The following is a 22,055-nucleotide window of genomic DNA, read 5'->3' on the forward strand; positions in this document are numbered from 1 at the left end:
GGTGTTTACAATTGCTCCAATTAGTATCGTAATTCCGTAATTACGTCAAGTCTAACCCCGATTAAGAAAGGACTCGGGGTTACACTTGACGCTGCTTTAGACAATGGATGTTGAAAGTTGGCTCCTTCATAGAGTATCGTGCACGTAGAATGTAGGGTTCCTAGCATTACTCGAATCCGGGTTATTAAGTGGCGCGTAAATGCGTGTAATTTTCAACTCGTCTCTGTGTTAACAAGAAGCTCTTAACAATAGCCGTGATTAGTGCTTCGTCCAGGCTGCTATTTCAACTCTTGTTTGACTAGCATCCGTGTTTCATCCGCGCGCTGATGTTTTTCATCAACATTAAAGCTTATCTCAGGCATCAATAGACAGCTCGCATCGCATAGGGTTTTTGGTGGTTACCAAACTGCGGCCCAGGACTGCACAATCAGATATAGCTGGTTACGCCCAGCTGCCAGAGTTCCTGTAGCGGCGATAGCAGTACGTCTCGAGCCATTAACCTACTTTAAGTTGCGGCCAGCGTCTACTGAGCGCTAGGGGGTTGCTGGTAACTTCGCCATGTCGCACCAAAATGCGTCTGTAGAAACAAATAGCTATTGTGGTATTATTGAAGTGTAGTTGCCAATGGATCCCTTAGCTGGCGGTGTACAGGTTTGTAAATAATGGAAAAATAACTAAACCAAAAAAAAATACACAGGCCGACAAATCCGCTGCAAAACATCAATAGAGCTGACCAACAAAAAGACAAATAGTGCCCCAAGACAGGAGGCAACTAAAGCAATAATAGGCAATTATTAGGTGTTTCATAGATGAATCATAAGTCGTCTTCCTGTCAGGCCGATCCTAGCCCGGAGTATCAGAGGGGTCTGTAAATTAATCGCTGTATACGTGTACGTCTCTTCGGTCAGTGAATTTTCTTCTTCACGATTCCCGTTACGTGATTACCGGTTCGGACATACGAAGATCACTTTTTTATAGTTTTGTCGGTGGCTTTTCTATTGTGGTGCCTGATCAATTAGATATCTTTCTCAGACTCGATAAGGAGCATTCGCTTGATTCGGGATACGACTGTCTAACCAGTTCGATAACCTTCTGCCGGTGAATCAAATTTAGGACTCGCTCAGCTATTGAATCCATAATAATACCGGTTGTAGGCAGCACCTGCGGCTGGCAACATTCGTAAAAATTGCTCTGCTCCATCGAAGTCGAGGGGATCATCATACGACGAACATGGGGCCAACAACGGTATAGTAATGTCGCTGCCAAAACGTTTTCTGTTATCAGCCGAGGTTACCGAGGACAGTGATATAATCGTGGAGAACGAAAAGCATCGAGACAATTTTTTTTGGATCAGGATTTTGTTGACTATTACTACTAGAACACAGTGAAGACAATGAGCTCGCTTAGGCGAACCCTTCAACACTATAAGAATACGCCTGCTTATTTACGATGACTACTATCTCTCAATGAAGAACTTTATATTCATATCTACGAAAGCTAGTGAGGGCTGTTTGTGGACATGCTGTTCCCAAACCCACCGCCCAAACCAATTCTCTAAACTGTTCGTCTCAATTAAAAATTACCCGTACTCCAGGTATCCGGCTTACATTACAGCTGGTTCAATGCTGTTCAACCAAGACGCTCCTCAAAGAATCTCTAATGCGTCGAAAGTTACCAAACACTTTGTTTTTGACGACATCTTTTCGGCCATCTGCGCTCGGAAGGCGCGAATCATGCCTACGCATACCTACTTCCTTATGATGTAGCGGACAGATGATCTGCGCAATGTGATTATGGTTCACAGGTACGTGGGTTCCGACATTGGGAACCGCCTGCTTTCAAAATGAGTACGCATGACATTTCGGCATAGAAATACGGCAAAATAGTCAAGTAACTTTTACATGACGTTTCTACACAGATCGTCATATATATATATATATATATATAAACGTGAATATATTTATGCCTTTTACTATGTGAAATCAAATGTATTCTAGTGCGTCTCTTTTGTTGGGACAGATATTAATGTTTCAATATTCCAAGCCACTGTTACGACAGGGATAACAAAACTGATATTAGATGGACTGTCACCAAGTTTTTTTTTTTATCATATGTATCGTGTGGAATAGTGGAACAACAATAACTTGGAAAAAGAGAATGTTACTTATCTATTTATTACCTTTGTGTTTCGATAAACCTAGACGGGAAAATGCAAGTGGCAGAGGCGGGCAGTGTTCCAGTATACTCTCCGTTACATTGTGGCGAAAAGAGATTCGCCAGTTCGTACAGAGTTTATCAATTACCTGACATATAAAGAGCCCACGGACTCACGAAGTACTGGGTAAATCTTAGGCAGTCAATTCTATTAACAACGTGAAAAAAACATGATGGGCGATAATGGGTTTCTTAAAAGACGTTGAAGAATTTTATGGCATTTAAGGATCGACATCGATTGCTAGTTCAAGGCAGACATGTTTAGATTCCTTTATTACTTGCTTACCTCTTTGTTACGATGTCCTCCATTTATTTTTTAAATTTAATTATGTGCAATCTTTTTTTAGGTAGGTGTGAAGCAAAAAACGCCGAAAGTAAGAGAGTAACCTAGAATTTTGTAAAGGTGTATGCGCTAAAAACTATAGACACGACAAATAGGTTGCTAAAGGCCTGAGAGAAAGGGGAAAGATGTCTTTTAGGAGAAAAAAAATGGTACTAATGCCAACCAGAGGGATTCGTGAGGCCAGACACGTGTACCTCCTGGCCCTCGTAGCAGTCTGTAGTCGTCTCAAAATGCGTTAAGTGTGATCAAAAGTCGGCCAAGAGAAAGAAGGACTATTGAAAAACTTTTTTATTTTGCCTTTACTGCTACCGATTCAAGTGGTTTAGGAGAAATTAAAGCTTACCTCTACTATGATATTTTTACCTTCCGATAAGTGCCTAGATATTCCATAATGTTATACAGATGCACATTCGTTAAGGAACGATATCCTTTTATAAAAGGCCAATCTAGATATATTATTTCGTGTGATTTGTTACACTCAGCTGTGCCTTTTTACCACATTTTCGTTTTATCAAGAGAGGGCAAGGAAAACTAATTCCAGTGAAGTATGACCTTCGAATAAATATCGAACAGCAAAGAGATAAGCGTAAGCTTTACAGACCGATTATGTTTTTAATTTCAGCTAAAATCGTAGTTCCAGTCATTAGGCCAGTCAGCGTCATATAGGAAGAACCTATACAAAAAACTTGGAACTTCCACTTACCCTCTCGAGACAACAGGTAGCGTTCTAAACAGACTTTCTTTACATGGCAAAATAGAATAAAATATTTTTCTATTTAGTACTATAGCAATAGCATTAGCATTAGCTAGATCGAGGTTATTAAATAGCAGCATTTTTTCTTGTTTCAGTGTTCCTATGCGGGTTTGCGTGTAGTGCTTTAGCTGGTTTAACAGAGGGCTTCTAGTTGTTGCATCGCCCAAATATGCTGTCTCAGCTCTGTTGTTGATATAGCATCAGCGTTGCATCTGTGCGCTGATGTTTATCTCCACCATCTGGACTCAATGGATAGGGCAGAGTTATCGATACCTACCGTCTATTACAACATTCTCACATATGCTCTATTGTGCCCAGCTCCTTCAACAACGATTGTAGGATATTTCGAGCGAAAAACTTATTGCGAGTAATAACCAGCGTGTAGTAATGTCCAACCGCTCAATTCACTCAGAACGGGCTACTCTAACGAAGTCCCAGACAATCGTTTTTTGTGTGCACTGATTGGCAATCCGCCAAAACGCATTTTCAGCTGGACCTAGCCACTGTGACATTTTGGCGTACAGTTGCTACTAGCGACAGACATACTAGTAAACAATGGCAATATCGTTAGCAAAGAGGAGAAATTGGTTGCGGTGAATCAGCAGGGCTAACCGAAAAGAAAAACAAGTTTTTTACTCCAAGACAACGAGGGCTAAAACAACGCCAGGGGGTTCCATTGTTAAACGTTGTTGCGTGAGTCGTTTTTCTCTGTTTTCTGTCAATACTGGCGCGGAGTGCGAGAGTTTGCAAATCAATCGCTGTATGCCTGTGCATCTCTGTACTTAAATCCATGGCTGCTGATTAGTGTATTTCCTGCTTGCTATGGCTGACAAGTGATTGGGCTACCCTATTGAGCATCCAAAAATAACTGGACGACAATTGTGTTGCTTGTTCGACTGCGCGCCACCATTTGAGTGCTCTTTGTTGTTGCGCTCGATCAAGTAGTCGTCTTTCTCAAGGTCGGCAGAGAATACTGGTCTGATACGAGCTATGACTATCCCTCATGGGCAGACCCATTTGGTGGCCTTCTGTCAGTGAAATGAGTTTACGACTCACTCGACTATCGAATCTACGATAAGACTGCCTGCAAAGGGCGCCCGCCTACGACAGCCAATTTTTGTAACGAGCGATCCGCCTCACCGAGGTCGACGGAAAATTATACGACCAATATGGTCCAAACAATGGTTTAGTAGTATCGATAGAAAAGTTTTTTCATGGTCAGCCGAGGTGCCGAAAGCAGTGATCCAATCGCGTAGAACGAGTAGCATCGAGACATCATTCAGGCAGATTTTTTGAGTGCAATGAGCTCGCTTAAGGGAATCCTTCAATACTATACAAATATACAGTGTTTCTTGTCTATCAATGATGACTACAGTCTCTCTGTAGGGAATTTTCTGTAGTCCATACACGCCTGTGGGACGCTATTTGCTAAAATGCGGTTGTAACACACGACACTCAAGAGACACGGATTTTCGAAATGCTTTGTCTTACTTAAGGATTACTTGCATTCGATGGAGCCACTACCTATTCTAGCTAAGGCAATGCTGTTTAAGCAGCATGCTGTGCAACGGCTTTACAGTACGTTAAAGTTTACCAGAAACCTTAAATTGTACGGTTTTTTTGCACACGGAAAGCGCGCATCCAGCTAAGGCGTAGCGACTTCTCCCAGGTATAGCGGACAGAGTATTTATGCGCTGTGGCCGCGGTTCACGGCTACGTTGCTTATAACCTCGAAGAGATCTGGAGAGCGTCCTATTAAAAGGATTAGGCTAAATACGTGCTAATAAGCAAACTACGTTTGTTTTTACAAAACGTTTTAATATGTATCATTATGTGTGTGTGTGTGTATAAGTAGATAGAAGCATGCACTTTAAACGTGTATGACAAAAGCGAATCACTTTCAGTGAGTTAGCTAATATTTCATTGTTCAAAAGCGAACTAAAAGGAACAAAGAAGGTACAGATAGATTTGCAAAGGCAATCTGGAAATATCTTATGGACATTTCGGTAATATCGATTGCTATGCAATGTGTAGGCATAGCTAGATTCTGCACGGGAATGCAGCCGCTCCCATCGCTTGATCCTTATGGGTTAGTCGGTAATTTTGTTTGACATTGAATAGACATTTTTAAGATCTAATTTACCTTCTTGGTACAGAAGAATATAGCGAGCAAGTAAGCTCCTTTGCGATCAATACCTTCCGTAAGTAAGTACCTTCTGAAAAATGGGTTCTATAAGTGCCTTAAAAATTTCGAAAGATGAACACACTGCGCTTGGCCTGATTTTAAACAGGTTATATTAGGCATGCTAATTGAGGTACCAAATCGTTCAAAAGTAGACAAGTTCAGACATTCCATGTGAGAATTTTCTTAGGAAGGTTGCACACAAGGGTACCCTGTAGTAAGTGCATCAATGTCTGATCATGACCAAAATCAATCAAATGCAAACTGTATGATTAGGTACTTTGTAAACTCCCTACAAATCTCCCGATATGATGCTACTTACAAACAGATTCAACTGTCGCTTTTTTCAAGTCAATACTTGGGAACGCATAAGACGATAGAAAAAAAAATCAGTTTATTTAAGCCAAACCGTCTGTACCTGTATAGCTGTCTCGTCACATCACGATCCTTGTATTCCTGAATGCAGGATTTGCATTAAAGGAGCTAAAGTCAACGTGGATCTCCAGTATTTACTTGTGAAGGCTCTCGTTAAAGGTTGAGAAATACTTATGGCTTTTAGTCCATCGTGTCCAAATACCAGGAAAACCTTTGTACTGCGAGTAGAGGCAAAAATATATTAGAATAAAACTGGCTGAAAAGTTAAGGCACCTTATATAAAAGTAATTAATTTTTTGAATAAAACGAACATAGGGTAAAATCAATTTGCTAAACCCGGTGCTTTCGACGAAGTGGGCTCCTGAAAGACACCACTGAGATGTATAATGGTTCATAGAAAATGCTGAGCATTCCGTTTTATACAGGTTGAAAAAAGAACATCTGGAGAACCCGACAACGAAGCACAATTTGTCCTCTACACGTTTCAGTTCCTTCAATGTCGTTTCGAAGAAAAATCAGCGCGTGTCCACGTGCTCTGTTGAGATTCATCGACACCCTTATTCGAAATTAGGTAGAGCTATTTCGTACAATTTTCCTTTTATTATTCCTAGCATGCAAATACAAAAATCTTCCAAACATTGTTGAAGGTCTATGTTCATACGTATCTCTCAAGAGCAACTCAGCAGCTAAGCAGTTTGGTTTGCTAAACTTACTTACAGGCACTTTAATTTTCGTCCAGTAGGGAAAAAGGAACCCCTGGCTAACTAAGAAGCAGACAAAATAATAGGAACCTATTACTACTCATCATGAATATTAATGTAGTCAACAGTTCGTGAGTTAGGATGCACATTATGAACACCTTTTCCATAAGCGACTATACGAGCAGACACTCATCGAAGTAGACTAGCCAAACACGGCTGCGGGTGGCGCTGTCGCGGCAATTACTATCGTCCAGGGAAATTACCTTTGAATGAGCGCCAAAAGAGGGCGCCGTTATCGTCACTAGGAGACAAGACACGATCAGTGTCAGCTAGAGATCAGTGTCAGTAGAGATTGCAGACGCTTGCAACCGAATCGCGAAGCGCCACTTTGAAACGAACGGTAGATGATTAGACGCACGAATAGTTTTTAATTTCCAGAAAATTGTCCCATCTTATATAGAATATAGTAATTGCTAGACTCCTCAATGGATTTGTGTTCTGAAACGGCAACCTACATTCTTCAGCTGCTAAACTCTAGCTAAGCTTTGTTGTAAATAGTTTTATTTTACCATGTTAAAAATTGTACCCTAACTTTTGTATAGTAGTTACTCCGGCCTTAACTCCCATACGTCGTTGTATTCATCTTTCAATAGACGTTTTCAACATTTACAGAAGTTAGCTGAACTAGGAGAAAAAGAACTTCGTATACAACGACAACGATGCCATGGAATTCAAAACTATTTTCGATAGTTCTACCCGTTGATTTCTGCTAAACGAAGGCAACTCGTACGACGAATATCCAATACAGTGGTTGGGAAATTTCATGGTCATATTCACGCTTCTCGTATACTACAACGTCGATTACTTTCTTAGTACCAATTTTTCGGTAAGGAGAACAGAGGGAGGGTGATTAAATCGTCATGACTATGATGAGGGTGGGACGTAAACTCTCACATATTGTCAGCGCATAATAAAGTCCGGCACGATATGCTGCATACAATGCCCTGCTGTGTACATTATTTCTCTACGGAGCAATTGCGTATCGATATTCTGACGTGAAGCAGATCGAGGACGTCGTGCATTTTCGTGACTTTCGGATGCAGATACTGAAAATAGATTAGAAAAACAAAAAGCAAAGTTGATTCATTAACATTGCCCCATTGTCGTCCCCATAACGGTGCCGTCAGAGTTGGAAGGCGTTAACTCTTCAGGATAGCGAAACCATATCGGTTTTTTTCTGTCATTTTACTTGGTGAGTATTGCGGCTGTATTCACATACTCTACATATATTAAAGCAGTAATGTAATAATAGAGCTACTAACAATTTTAGTCCAGTTCAATAAGAAACGTAGCGTCAATTAGCCATTTATCTAGTCTGAGTTATAACACGTTACTCGTTAGTCGATTGTTTGACCCAAACCATTGGTGATATCTAGGTTACTCGGCCCAGCCGACAACAAAAGTATCATTAAGCTCTATAGAGGCTAAGAACGAGTAATAATTTCCTCAAAAATACACTGATGAAAAAATTCAACGAATTTTTCTTCTGTTTCCGTTTTGCGCAGAGGAATTCAGACACAATTAATAGCCGTAAAACTACTTAGTTGATCGGATATCGCATTAGTGGTACAAATCGTGTACGAAAGCTTTGCTGCTACCATTAAACGTTGTCTATGGCGTGTCATTTGGCGTTACCTGGGTGGACTTCAGTGTGACGTCCGCTTCGAATTCGATTCCAGTGTATGACGGACAGTCTGGTAGAAGCCTGATTTTTAGGTGGCACCTCAACGGTACGACCACAGCGTGGCCACTTCTAGCAAAAGTGTCAATGTGTCGATTCCTAGGAAACACGAAATCGATTGACGTTTGGATTGAATGGACATGAAAGATTTTAGCCGAGTTTTGAAAATTTTAAAAACCTGGCATAGAACATTTCGAACTCAACGTACTCCTATTTAAGGTGATAGTAAGTTTTTATACATATTTTGAACACGATCCGTATATTTATTTTTAAAACAGCATCATTTAATGCATATGGGTATAACTAATAAAAAAAAATAAGTGATTGACATTCGTAAACACCTTCCAGATATTTTATTTTTACTTATGCTTTGCTCAGCTTTTTTAAACGTCAGAATATTACGAAAAAATTAATCGAAGCATATATGACTTCATGTGGAACTCCGCATATTTTGAACCCTACATGGAAACTTTCAATTTTTCCTGAAATTATTTATACACATTTTGTTTCGTATGCATTTTATAGCGGAGACCCACCTAGCTGTCCTTAGAAGTCTAGCCGCCCAAGTCAACACACTGACACGGTGGTCTCAGAAGAAACCTACCTTAAATTAAGTTTAAGTAACCTCTTTAGTTCACGTTCAGCACAATGTCGAAAAGCTAACCTTACGAATAAAAATGTGGAAGAATTATACTTGGCCAAAGTTTTCGCCTGTGAAGCCGCTGGTTCGGCCGTAACTTTGCGGGTAAGCCCACCAATAGTTCAGATGGAACTAAGTACGAAATGGCCAACTCCTGAATGTGAAGAAAACACATTTCCTTAAAGCACGTTATTGTTCGAACGCTGTATTAGTTCTTATTTGCAGATAGATCAGGCTTCTGCGGAGTGATATTAAGTAAATCGGACCCGTCAGACCTGACCGAGGAAGCAAGCAACTCGAGCAGAGCAAAGTGAACTACATTATAACATATTGGGCCGAGTTTGTTAAACATTTTGATGGAAATCAGCTCCATGCCACCGTTAGCATAGCGCATCCTCTGCGTACCGAGTGTAGCACAGTTTGCAGTAACACGGTTGGCTGTGTAAGCGTGGAAAATGCTGAGAAGAGGTAGGGTAAAGAGGTGACGAGAATTAAGACTTCACATTGATTTTTCGCTTGAGGTTACGTTGATGCAACAAGAGAGCGATACTACATGCGGCTGGATCGAGGTAAGTGCGCGGCGGGAAAGACAGCGCTGGATCGGCAGAGAGATCCCAGAGAACATTTTTTTCGTCTGAAGGCAACTACGTGATGGGAAATGCACACGCAAAGAAATATTCAATTTCAACAGGAATGAACATATGGCAAGATGGATTTACTCTGCAAGTCTGAAATGCAACAACAGTATATGCTGCCTTCAGCGTTGGTGGAGTGGATGCCAAGGACGATGTCACGATCCCGTTTCGCCTTTGAAGGGTTGAGCCGCTCGCAGATCTTCGCTGACTGAAGTGAGCAGGGTGCATGAGGCAAGATATTGTCAGCATCAGTGAACCTAGACATTATCGAGTGCTTTAAGTTTCCTGTTACAGGATCAAAATTCTAAATTTACACGAATAATTTAGATTCGATCGTCAAATAATACGCTGCTATTCAAAAGTCTGTTTTCAGCGTTGAAGGGAAGTTGGACGCTGCTTTCCAGACCATGCGATCGCCTCTAACTGACCACTCTAATATGGAGCGGTACTTTAGCACACGTATTAGATCATAAGGATGAAATTGAGATTTATAAGCCAACGAATTCATTACACGCGGTAAATAGGCTAGATGTACTTTTGAAGTAACTCTTATCGATTCCACGATTTTGCTCGATCTATCGGTATAGGTCCAGCCGTAACAGGTGGTCTTCAACGCGAGTCCACTTCGGAAAAACTCATTAAGACAAAAATGAGAAACCCTTGACCTCTCGCGTTTAACAGGTGCTACAAGGACAGGCAAGGATGATATTACTCATATCTGTGAGCGCTGCTTCGGCAATTGCATCATAGGTAAGCGATGTTAATGTTTATTTATTTCCGAGATAATTTCTACAATAACAAGATGCCATAACAAAGTGAGTACTTTCAACCAGAGTTGCATTTTCATCGCAAGTCTCTCCAAATCAACCGAGCAGCGTGAAAACGACGCCATGTTTCTTGCTTCGTGTTATTCCAGACATACGTTATTGCGTACTTTGTTCTCTAAGCTCCCTTGTCGAACCAGCTAAATAACTGTGCGATAGTACCTACAGTTCTGCCTTTGTACTAGAACCGATCATGTTGACGATTTATTTGGATGTGGGTAGACATTATGAATGCACGAAGTTCAAAGAGTAACTAGATCTCTATCGTCGAGGCTGTAACTGGGTTTAACTCATTTGTAATTCATGTTATGTTATCTATATGGTATTCTAAAAAAGACAATTAGTGGACCGACCTCGCGCCTTCGCTAGCTGCTGATGCAGTCTTACGATCTGAAGGATAACTGCCACACGAGATTAGGGCATAGAGTGATAGGAAAGGTAGGGAGAGCAAAAGAGAAATAACGACAGAGGGGTGTAGGACTTGGGCTAAATAGTCATGGAATTAGCAAGCCAATGAAATTTCGTGGACTGGGTAGGTACGCAGAAAGACCATCACCTCAGGGGGTAGATCACCCAAACAGCACGTTACATGTCATCCTCTTCCTAGACCCCCCTGGCTCCCAGGCTGCGAAATGCATTTCTTTGCGTGGCTTAAGCTTGAGGCAAAACCAATGTAATATGCAGATATTAGTGTGCCGCCACCTTGGCCACTTGGGAATTGACGATAACTAAAGCAATGTAACTTGTCAATTTAGCCCTCGTCGTCATGCGATTGTCAAAGGTTAGGTGCAGTCCGGTGACACGTACGCGCGTGACTTGATTTGGACGCGCTTATGTAGTAGGACAAGATATTAGATTTTTGCTGGCCGGAACAGGACTTATTTTTTTCGGACTTTTTGGTTGCTTTTGCAAGCAGAAACTTAGCCTAAGTGAATACGTTTACGGTGACGTAGCGAAGTAGAAAATGGAAGGTCTACATGAGCCATCTTCCTTTAAGAAAACGTTGGGTATGAAATAGTATACAACCAAAATTTTGGCATGTCTCTAAGCTGTACGTATAAAAAATGGCACATTTCGAGCCACTGGATTTGTATAGTTCATATTTAAAAAGGCGGGCATTTTAAGTCAGTTAGTTGCTTTAGTGCGACGAAGGTTTGTTGCGTATTTTGGATTTATACGAAATTAGGTGGCTGCGTTTACTAAGTAGACATAGAATTTTTCGAAATTGAGAAATATTTTGTTGTTTCTTTACTGTGTAAGAACAGAGCACAGCAGAAGGTAAACTACAGCGTCGTTGTACCATTTTTGTCAACAGCGTGTCATATGCAGCTATTTTTCGACGTAATGTTCACAATCATATTAGCATAGCGCGCCGTATGGACTAGACAATGTCGCCAACAAGATCATCGATAATGAGTAATGATGGATAATACTGTATACCAGATGACCATTGCAGTTAAATATGCTCCAGTGGCGCCATAGTGGTTTCGAAGTCCGCTCGTTGTTGCAATTTCATCTCGCTTCTTTCACAAAGTATACCTCTTGGATGTGCAGTAAAAAAAACAAATAATGACATTTTGAATAATTTTTGAAGTATTGTCTTCTTTGTCCATAGTCACATGTTGTTTTGAAATAGTAAACACTCCTCCTGTTGAATAATTGGCTAATTGATTTGCACAAAAGTATTAGTGCTCCAAATAGTCTCACCTCTGATCCACATGATCCCGGCTTGTGGGGTTACATGGGGGAAAAGTTCAGACAATAAAGTAATAAAATTTTTAACGAATTAGCCGGTACACTGTTTTCCTTTCTTGGCAACGGAACGCTTTTAACTATTGCACCAAGCAAATACTCCGATTCAAGATTGAAACATTTCCTTGTTCACTACTCTATTATAGCGCAAAACGAAATCGCCATATGTCACCATTATTCATTATCACTTTAAAAATACAAGATACATGTAGATGCATACTTTTGGTATCCACAAATATTTGTAGATATGTTTCGTCGTTGTACGATATTTTGAGTTTTACGTCCGTAACCGTTAATCATTTCTTCAGACGGCTGGCATCTGCCAGTGTGAAACAAAGCGTGTCTCCACCTAGATTCGAACCTGCCACCGAATCACCGCGTGTATATAAGTTTAGTAGGTAAATACATGCGACTACTGCACTACCACTTGGACAAGTATTATGAGGGAGGGCATCATACTGAATAACGCATGAACAGCTCATCAAGCAAAAACATTGACCTTTGAAGCTAGTATAGATATGCTTTAGGTACTGCCTTAGACCGCACAAGCATAGCTGGTACGCGCACTTTTTTGACGACGCCTCTCACAGGTTTGCCAAAGGGATCTCAGAAGATGTTCTTGAATGCGAGCCACCTCTCTCCCCTTCTAGGGAAGTGACCTTAGCAGATATGGTCATTAATTCCCAGAAGTTTAAGTTGAATGAGTTTTATAAAACTGGAATAAAAAGAGGGGTGGTACATCAAACAGTTCGACGGGGTAGGTCAGGTCATAACCGAATCCGCAATACCTACATAAAATGATAGAGTGCCATCACTTTGCACGCCCATCAAACGGTGTCGATAGGATTGGCGCATGCAAAATTTTGCATATATTTCATTATTCCATAATGCGTTCGTTAGTTCAATGCGTCTTCCACTTGCCACACTCAAGTTTGAACTACATTTTGTCTGTCTAGTCGATTCGGAGAGGTGCAGCCGAAACGACAAGGGGTGTTCACATGATAGTTAAGGGGATAACGTGTTTGCCCATTAATCTTTGGGAAATACGTTGTGGTCTAGAATTGAAGCATCGTCTGAAAACCAGCCGTACAGTAGAATGGTTCATAGCGATACTGTACATAATTCAGAACATAGAAACAACAAGGATTATAATACAAATTAAATTTTATTTATTTGTTTTTGTATTCAAAAACTCTATCAGTATAGGTCGACAGCCAATTATATCTCAAAATCAGAGGGAGTAAATAGAACGATTTAAGACACTTTGGGTTACAGGATAAAACTAATTCGGGGGGTTCGTTAGCAATCCTAAAGATAGTTTCAAAATAAACAAGCGATATGATATCTATCAGGATTTTCCCTGTATATGGAACGCCGACATGTATTGTTAGGCTCGTAAAAACGTGGTTTGCTGTTGAGTTTATGGCAGAGCGACTGACAACATCTCTGCTAAGTCGGCTTGTCCTTTTCTACCCGTTATTCCTCTTCACATCTGAAGCAAAGAGGTCCCCATCAACCTCCACAATTGTTTGCTTCTAAAATTTACCGTTGCGGAGAGCTCAAAGCTACGACGTAGATCTTCGGATAGCAGCGTCGAGTCGGCTAAGAAATGCGTAAGACGATTTCGGATCATTATGTATAATATCAGTGCTTTTTTTAAGAATAGAGATTTACGCAACATATTTATTGTCAAGATCCTCCACTGTAAGATCCTTCCAAATGACAAGTATTCCATACGATGCAACCAGAGTTAGCTTGAGCTCAAACTAACTGGAAATGGCGAAGGCAATCTGTTCGTCATTGCGGCCAATTAATTCCCTTCTCTCACTGCTATCGGTTACGTGTGCAATGAAACTCTTTCCGTTTGCAGACAAGGGCAATGCTAACTATGAAAGCTGGTTTATATAAGCAAGAGGCGACTTGGCAAAAAAGATGTCAACGGCCACTTGATCAGGTCTACGGTTGGTCCTAAATCTGATGCTGGTGCCAAGATAGAGCTTGCTGCACTTGAAACCTGTTTAACCTGCATATTACTAAATCGGTTGTATATGGGTTGACTTCGACTAATTTTTTCGGTCCGCTTGTTTGATCGGGAAGGACCTTCAGCACTGTGGGGGATGCAAGTGTGTATTGGATCTCTCTCTTAGCCAGGTTAGTCTTTTGTGTAAAGAGGGGAAGTTCGTTTGAAAAAGCTTTTTCGTTGTCGATAATAACCTTCTATTCTTTAATTCTCTCTCTTCCCACACAGTTCTTTTCTCAAGCAGAATGAATGTTTAACACATTCACAGGAACACCCATCTTGGCCAGCGTAACTATAACCTTGCCTCAGGACGCAGAGTCGAAGGCTTAAACCCGACGAACACCGTCTATAGCAAATTACATGGTGCGCACAGTGCTTTGTTGATGTCGGCCATCAAGATCCTACACGCTGCTTTTGTGGAACGTTCTCTCCAGAATCCATGTTGCTCTGTTGGGATAGCGTGTGCGCTTTTTAAGTACCTATTCAGTGCCCCTCGCAAACATCGGCCTTTTTTTTTTAAGGTCACTGACAGAGCAGCATCCCCTCAGTACGCTGGAAGTATACCAGTACATAAATCTTTATTAAACAGTGCCGTTCAACAGGGTGACGGAACGAATGCGCATTTGAAATTCTTATTGCAGATCCTATTTGGACATGAAATTCTTATTGCATGAAGTGCCAAGATCTTGCATTAGTTCCCGCACAGCGAAGTTCTGTTGAAGGATATCGCGTTGTATTAAGATCCTTCGTCCCACGCTACGGCGAGAAAAGGCACCGCGGGTGATATTGTGTATTTTGATGCAAAGATCTCCGAAAAGTGACGTATGAGGAACGAGACGTTGATAAAGTAAACCTAAAGCATAGACTACTTTGGTTGGTATGGTCGACGCATGTATCAACGGTCAGACGTGTCTCCAGCCGTTCAAAATATTTTTGCTTTTGTAATGTATGTCTTTCGATAGATCGTGTCAAAAAAGGGAACTGATGAGAGCTCGGGCTGTATCTCGTCCATAAGCCTGAGAGCCGCTTGAGCCTTCCGGGCAGGGCTCAGTACAGTAGAACCACAACCTGTACTTTCGAGAAGGGGCGGGAAGGTTGTAAAATTGACTGGAGGATTTTAGCTAGATGCTACGAATAGATTTCGGTATTCACCGCGTGAGCTACAGGGGTAACTTTGTGGATGTTTTCCTATTTAAATTTACGCGCCGTGACGGAGCTTGGTGCATGACGGTCCCCGCAGGGCCAACTTAGACAGTAGGGTCTATCGCAATTGGTTTGAGCACGAATTGGGCTTTCTCACAGAGCATAACTTTCAGCATGAAACTACTCTATCCCTAATTACGTTCGACACAGATATATACATGGCTGAACTTTCTACAAGTCCTATGAAAGTCGGTGTCGAGGTGATTTTGAGTACTCAGCAAGCATGGTCCACAAGCGTGCCTAGAAGGGTAGTGGGACTCGCATTCAACTGGTCAAGGCGGGCATTGAAATAACTAACAATGACCAGAGAATGAAAATAGAATGCTTCTTAGTCACTAACGGGTCTCCCACCCAGTGCATGGATTGATTCCGAATCAGCCAGGCGAACACAGGCACTTGTGAGACCTAGTGGCTAGCTACGCAAGGCAATAACATTACTCCTTACTCGACACGGTGTCAAATCGCCCATCTTATAATTGTAGAAAACGAAAATGCATTTACCTTTTCATTGCATGTCAAAGCACAGAATAAAAATAGAATAAGAAGCGCTAGCTGCATATGTCGAGGGTGTCTATACTGTTTAGGGCTTCCGCGGAGAGGAGCGCTAAAATTGCGGTCTCTCACAGCTCCGCTGTGTAATTCTTAGCGTCTCCTCAAGGTCCGACCTTCCTACAACCTTCCTAATCGATTCCCCCCAAAGGCTGTGATGATTTACGATGTCGCATACAGAAACCGGTTCTCTAGCTGTGAGCGCTATCAAAGTCGGCCTGATGAAATCCTCAATCATTGCGGCACGTGGGACTTTATGGCCTTAGTTCAGGCGCTTAGTTTGATGCTGTTTCTCGCAACGGCGGTTCTTCAACGGCAGCTTCGCTTAACGTTGATTCGTTCTTCTGCTGGCTTGGCTTCTAGCACATATAGTTTTTGAGATCCCGGTTAAATTGGCTGGATTGACTGCTCAAACCTTTTATGGTGTTTTCATTAATGGCTTTTGACTGAACACATGCTCCTCTCTACTGTCAGGATTCTTACAAAAAAGCTCTACGTTTTTGGCGATGTCAGTCTTCGCAGCCATTTCAGCTTTATAGTTACATCGTCCATTGTCGACGATAGGGCGCTGCGATATGGAGCGTTGAAAATTTCGCCTTTTATTAACTCACTTTCTTCGCAGTAATATTGTTGAAATAAAAATTACATGGAACATTGAAAAATTTAGGAGTAGTTGACAGCCTTCGCTGAACTTTAGAGCTGAATCTTTTTATTCTAACTAAACTGCACAACCTCAAGAAAAGTTAGCGGATTACGGTGAATTACAGTGTCTCTTGCGTGAATTTGCCCGTTCCACCACCTTCTACGCGCTTTGCAACCTGAGTTGTTTTATTTTTTACGTGAACTATTTAAGGTCTTAGAGGTAAGAAAGTGTGAATTCAGCGAGAGCGCCATCATCGACCGTTCAAACATTGGCAAATCGTTGCTCATATAGCACTCTTTATGCTATATGAACAGCGATCGAGAGAACCTAATTCTGCACAACGTCGGTACCGTAACTAACCAAAGCATGTCTTGTGGCAATTTCTAGCGCAAGCCCATCAAAAAAGGAATGATTAAGCCCTGAATAAAAGACCAAGCGCACATTTCATAGGGTTAGCGGACTTCGGAGAGACGGCTCTATTCTAAGCTCTCTAAACGTTTAGTAATACCGGAACTCGGCTCAAATAATTACCCTGAGCAAAACCGTCAAGAGGAAAGGCTCTTCAAAACATTACTACTTTTCATCTGGTTTTCGCATCCTCTTTGTTTCGAGTTTTACATCCGCTATCACTACCGTTAGGCAGGCCTTCCATCAGACGGCCGGCTCCCAGCCATCACAAAACGAAGTCTGTCCGTCCATACCCAGGTATGGACGGACAGACTTCGTTTAGCAGGTAAATAACGTACCCCACTAAGCTATCGCGGGGACGAATAGGCAGCCGGGAACAATCTAACAAACCATATGTGGGAAAGATTTCGGTGTTCGATCTTATATCGCAGACCTTGTTTGGGGGCGAAAACGTAGGTAACCATGAATAAATTGTCTCTGTGGATAGCCTTTTTGTTCATCAAAGGACTTCTCTAGTGTCCTCATTGTGGAGAAAGACCATGAAAAGTTAGATGTGTCTTCTTGAACAAAGAAAACAGCACTTAAAGGTAGTTGGAAAAACGAAATTGATTTCCGAACGGCCCAGTAGGACGCATGAGTTAGTCTACTTGATAATCTCGGCGTTGGCTTCAATGTCAGCTGCCAGTCGTCTTTAAAACATACATGTAATCATTGTCACTTATAAATTTTTGAACTAAACCTCATTTGTCGCTTATTTTTCCTACCAAACGTTAGCGTTCTAACGTAAGGTACTCAAGAAATAGCAACTGTTAGGTGTCATCATGACGTCCAGTTAGATCTGTCTGTTGATGTCCATAGTGCTCTCGGGTTCCTCCTGTCTCGCACTCGTAATCTCTGCTGTCACGCCGTTTTATGTGCTTCCCAAGATTGGAAAACAAGACAAACCTTCGAATAAGACACCACCCGCAGCAGTGTGGCTGTTCATTGTTGTTTTCTTCTGTGTCGTTTTCCTGCATATGCACTCGTTAGAGGGAAAAGCAATTCCGCTGACAGAAGCGTTATTAGTTACATTTTTGTGATCCCGGAGACGCATGGTATAAGGTAATGTTCCCGCACGCGTAATACAAAATGGAGCATATGTGCAATGCTTACGCGCATAGTTTACTCACTCAATTTCATTCTTCGTGTGGGCTACATCAGGTACCTATTCACCGAACGTTGAGAACAGCTAGGAAACCGTAATTGTACGTACGTTCGTCCTATGCAAGCAGCATGCAACGCAAAAAAAAGGAGCAGAACGTCATTCTATCCTTTTCGGCGAGTACGACTCAGTTCCACGGATTCACGCTTGGGATTTCCCAACTTTTCCCATTTATCCGTATCTAGGTTTAGTTAGGTCTTTCAGTAATTGAAAGTATGGTTGGCTCAAGCTGGACGGAGACTGCTATTGAACTGCAGTCGTACGCACATAGGCACGAAACGTTGCCAAATATCGTTTTCGATAACTCTTAAACTAAGCACCATTAGCAGACGAAATTTGGTATGTATGTAAATCAAGCCTTCGGCTATTTAAGATTATACGCTGACGCAGTGCCATCATAGAATAATGCGTTTAGAGATAACGATACCGCTTAGGGTTAAACATTTAACCTTAGTGACTGAGTTTCTGTTTCTTGAAGTGAAGAAAGCTGGCGGATTTGTTGAAAATCGTTGAAAACATTAGACAATAGTGTCTTCTATGAGATAACAATAAAAAACAAAAGCTGATAACCGTAGTGATTATACCGCTGAACTTCAAACCAGAAACAATGAGATGAAGTAATGGTAATAAAGGCGTTGGTTATTATTAGACGTTTACCGAAAACGAGATAGTTAATCCTGTTTAATATCTCGAACTTTTAAAGGATTTTATGAATCTAAAAATAATTGCTTCCAGTTTTTACGTCTGGTAATGCCAATAAGTATTGCTTTATACTAGGTCTCGGCACAAACCCCACGGGTCTGTGGCACGACAATTGACCGTACACAGCGTGGTGGGACCTCATAGTCAAGGACTGAACTGAAACTAGCAGGGTTGACTGGTAGTTCCGTGGCGCACGTTCTTAAGATTCAAGTCTGGATGATATTGACTGTTTCCATACCTCAAAGAGATCTATCGGTAGCGTAGCGTGTACTACCATTAAACCTTTTGAATAACCCGTCAATGACAAAACGACGTAATGCAAACGACAGCTCTAAAACTGTTGAGAAGCTGTCGGAGCACTGGCGTTAATTGCAAATATTAAATACAAGTTCACTTAAAATATACCCAAAGTTTGAAAGTTATTCAAGCTTCTTTGTCCGCTACAGCCTAATTAAAAATATATATATATATATATTCATAGTACACTCTCTTTAAAACTTACATAACTAGAGAAAAACGGAAAAGAAACGCGAATAGATTTGTATCATGGAATCGATACGAATAATAATCGCAACGACGCCTTTGGACTAACGCTTCGTTAAGGTACCCACTGTCAAAAAGTGTCATATGGAATAGTGCGTAGATTATTTATAATAGAACTATTTATGAAACAAACTTGTCGAGATTCGTTTACATATTGGTCGAAGTTGCAGTTACCTCGCCGTAGATGTCAGTAAGAATCAAGGTAACATCGCTTTCGACAGGAGCTTTCATCCCACTTGCCTGCATAAGGTTTAGGTGCGGCTCACATAGCTAAATTACTAACTTATTCTCGGCATAATTGATGCAGAATTCTAATTAAAATGGTTGTCGTTTTTGTTCTAGCGCAGACGGTTGTAGGAACATAATCTGGCATGATTTGCTTTTTCCGTTTATCACGTGTGTTCCTTTCTACCTAGTTGTGTGTGTTCGACGATGACTATGAATAACTTTGCTCGATGCATCGACTTCATTAAGAGAGGACAATAAAAAGTGCACCCGCGCTACCCGCCTCCCGCTCCGCGGGGGTTTCCTGCCCAGGCGGCTTTATGCAAAACGATGATTTTGGTTCTTGTTACTTGTAATTTTCAAACAATGAAGTAAAGCAGCATACCGCGTACAAGAACCTTACGCATAACGTTATATTTGAGTAACTCCAACAACTACTGGATGCAGGTTTTGCTATACGCCGCGGCTGAGAAGACTGATGAAGCGCACATTATTACATAAAAGATCTATTACGATAAGGCAGCAGTACCTAAAAAAGCAAATTCAGTATCCTTTCTGTAGTGTAAACGATGTGTACAGTGTACACTTGATTAAATTCAATTGCGACTTGTCTAAGAGAAAAATAAACAGAGTTGTATTACGTAATCTTGTTGATTACCTTTATGCAAACGCGTTAGCCTCCTAAGCAAAAACGTGCGAGAAACTGGTGGATAGAGGCTTCATTTTGATAACTCTATTGCTTAATTGAGTTAAGCATTAATGTCTTAATAACTATTTTTCAGACTAGTTCAAACCCAGCCTCTATCCGTTCGAGGCATCTCATACACAGTTACGCTTAGCTGACAAGTAAATTACCCTGATTTTGTATTTATAGGGGGTTCATTTCAACTCGTTTTCGTTAATGTGGTATATCAATTGTGTAATCAGATCACTTTAACGTGCTAAATCATACCTATACTTGCTTTAAATAATCGAGATCTGTTACCTTAGCGGGCTCATGCTCACTGTTCAATTTTAATATCACCAAGTACAATCTGTGATTAACGTAAGCGATTGTTAAGTACTTACATGGGCTTTATTTTACCAATTGATACACAGATATTAGGCTCAAGGTCATCCTCACTGTGACTTGAGGGCCTGTTTTGCGATGGAACAACTTCAACAGCGCCATCAATAACAATAAATACGTCGTCTGCTCGATATGCTACAGCTCGGGAAACGAGTGCGATCGTACCTCGATAAATGCTAATGCACATGGGTGTATTAGATAAAATAATCGTACGGCATTATACGTCATCTGAGCTCGTGCCCATAGCATATCTACGTAAGGAGAAATATCTGCAGGTTCAAATACAATGTCTAGATCTCTGTCGCCGAATATATCTATGCATATAGATGTCTATCGACGTTTCGTAAATGCGGTCTTCAGTTAATGTACGGCTTGCATTCATACACAAATCGATCGAGAAAGATATACCGATAAAGACGTATCAAACCACTTAGATGTCGGCATATCAATATCAATGACACCAACGGTAGTTGTAGCAGTGTCAGGAGCCTAAAGCATGGTTCTGCCGAATAGCTCTCTGTCTACCTACCGCTATGGGATTTTCTTCTACAGAATTATCGGTAACGTATTGTACTTACATGTTTGTAAGTGACTCCTACTAATGCTACAGCGAACGTTTCTGTTAACGCACTTGCGCACTAAATAGACTGAGGCCTGCAGGGCTTTCTCCTTGCCCTTCGGCTACTGCTGCTATCAGCCCTGTCGTTGACGCTCCGCCCAGTGTGTATTCGCCACTTGGTCCAGCGCTCTTACTGGTTTTCCCATACATGAGAAGGCAAAAGGAAGAGATCAATTTGGCATTACATATATTCATGGAACCAAGACGCCGTCAGGTTAGCTAGCGAATTCAGGATGGCAGGGGAGGACGTTGAACCCCCAACGCCGCAGCCCTCACATAAACTACGTTCAGACTGGGCGAACGAACGACAGCGGTAGTCAGAAAGGGAAGAAACGAGCTAAAGAAGAGTCAAAGAAGAGATGCGTGCATCGTATGCAACGCCATAGTGCCACCGCTCCAATCGCCATTATCATCGTTTATCAGCCTCAACCAACAAGTGGGCACGTAAAGAGAGCAAGAATGAATCTCTAATCGTGGCCATTACTTATTTATGTAGTTTTGACACTGAATTCGACCGACAAACAGTTGATTCTTTTTTTCTGAGCCGGGCCAGCGAAAAAGCTACATTAGAGGTTTTGTTGCGAATACGAGAGTAGCTCAAACAGATGAGGTCTACCAGTCGTTGCTTGGACCTTTTCACGCAAAAAAAAGCTTGAGCGTATTATTGTTTTGCGGAAATGACTGGGTGCTTTTTGAGTATAGTCACTATTTC

General features: G+C 41.4%; 1 long non-coding RNA gene and 1 pseudogene across 1 annotated transcript in view; one reads left to right on the top strand and one right to left on the bottom strand.

The window, feature by feature from the left end:
* Positions 1-20,766, bottom strand: part of LOC147753018 (uncharacterized) — a 24,066-nt gene extending 3,300 nt beyond the window's left edge. The window contains exons 1-3 of the long non-coding RNA XR_015312484.1: positions 20,724-20,766; positions 8,265-8,409; positions 5,912-7,675 (exon numbers count right to left, since the gene is read on the bottom strand). This is a non-coding gene — a long non-coding RNA (uncharacterized LOC147753018). The remainder of the gene's footprint in view (positions 1-5,911; positions 7,676-8,264; positions 8,410-20,723) is intronic.
* LOC111263949 (beta-1,4-mannosylglycolipid beta-1,3-N-acetylglucosaminyltransferase brn-like) lies at positions 810-1,788 on the top strand (annotated as a pseudogene).
* Positions 20,767-22,055: the final 1,289 nt, after the last annotated feature.

The sequence above is a fragment of the Varroa jacobsoni genome, unplaced genomic scaffold (genome assembly GCF_002532875.2).
Source record: "Varroa jacobsoni isolate VJ856 unplaced genomic scaffold, vjacob_1.0 scaffold_802, whole genome shotgun sequence".
Taxonomy (NCBI): Eukaryota; Metazoa; Arthropoda; class Arachnida; order Mesostigmata; family Varroidae; genus Varroa; species Varroa jacobsoni.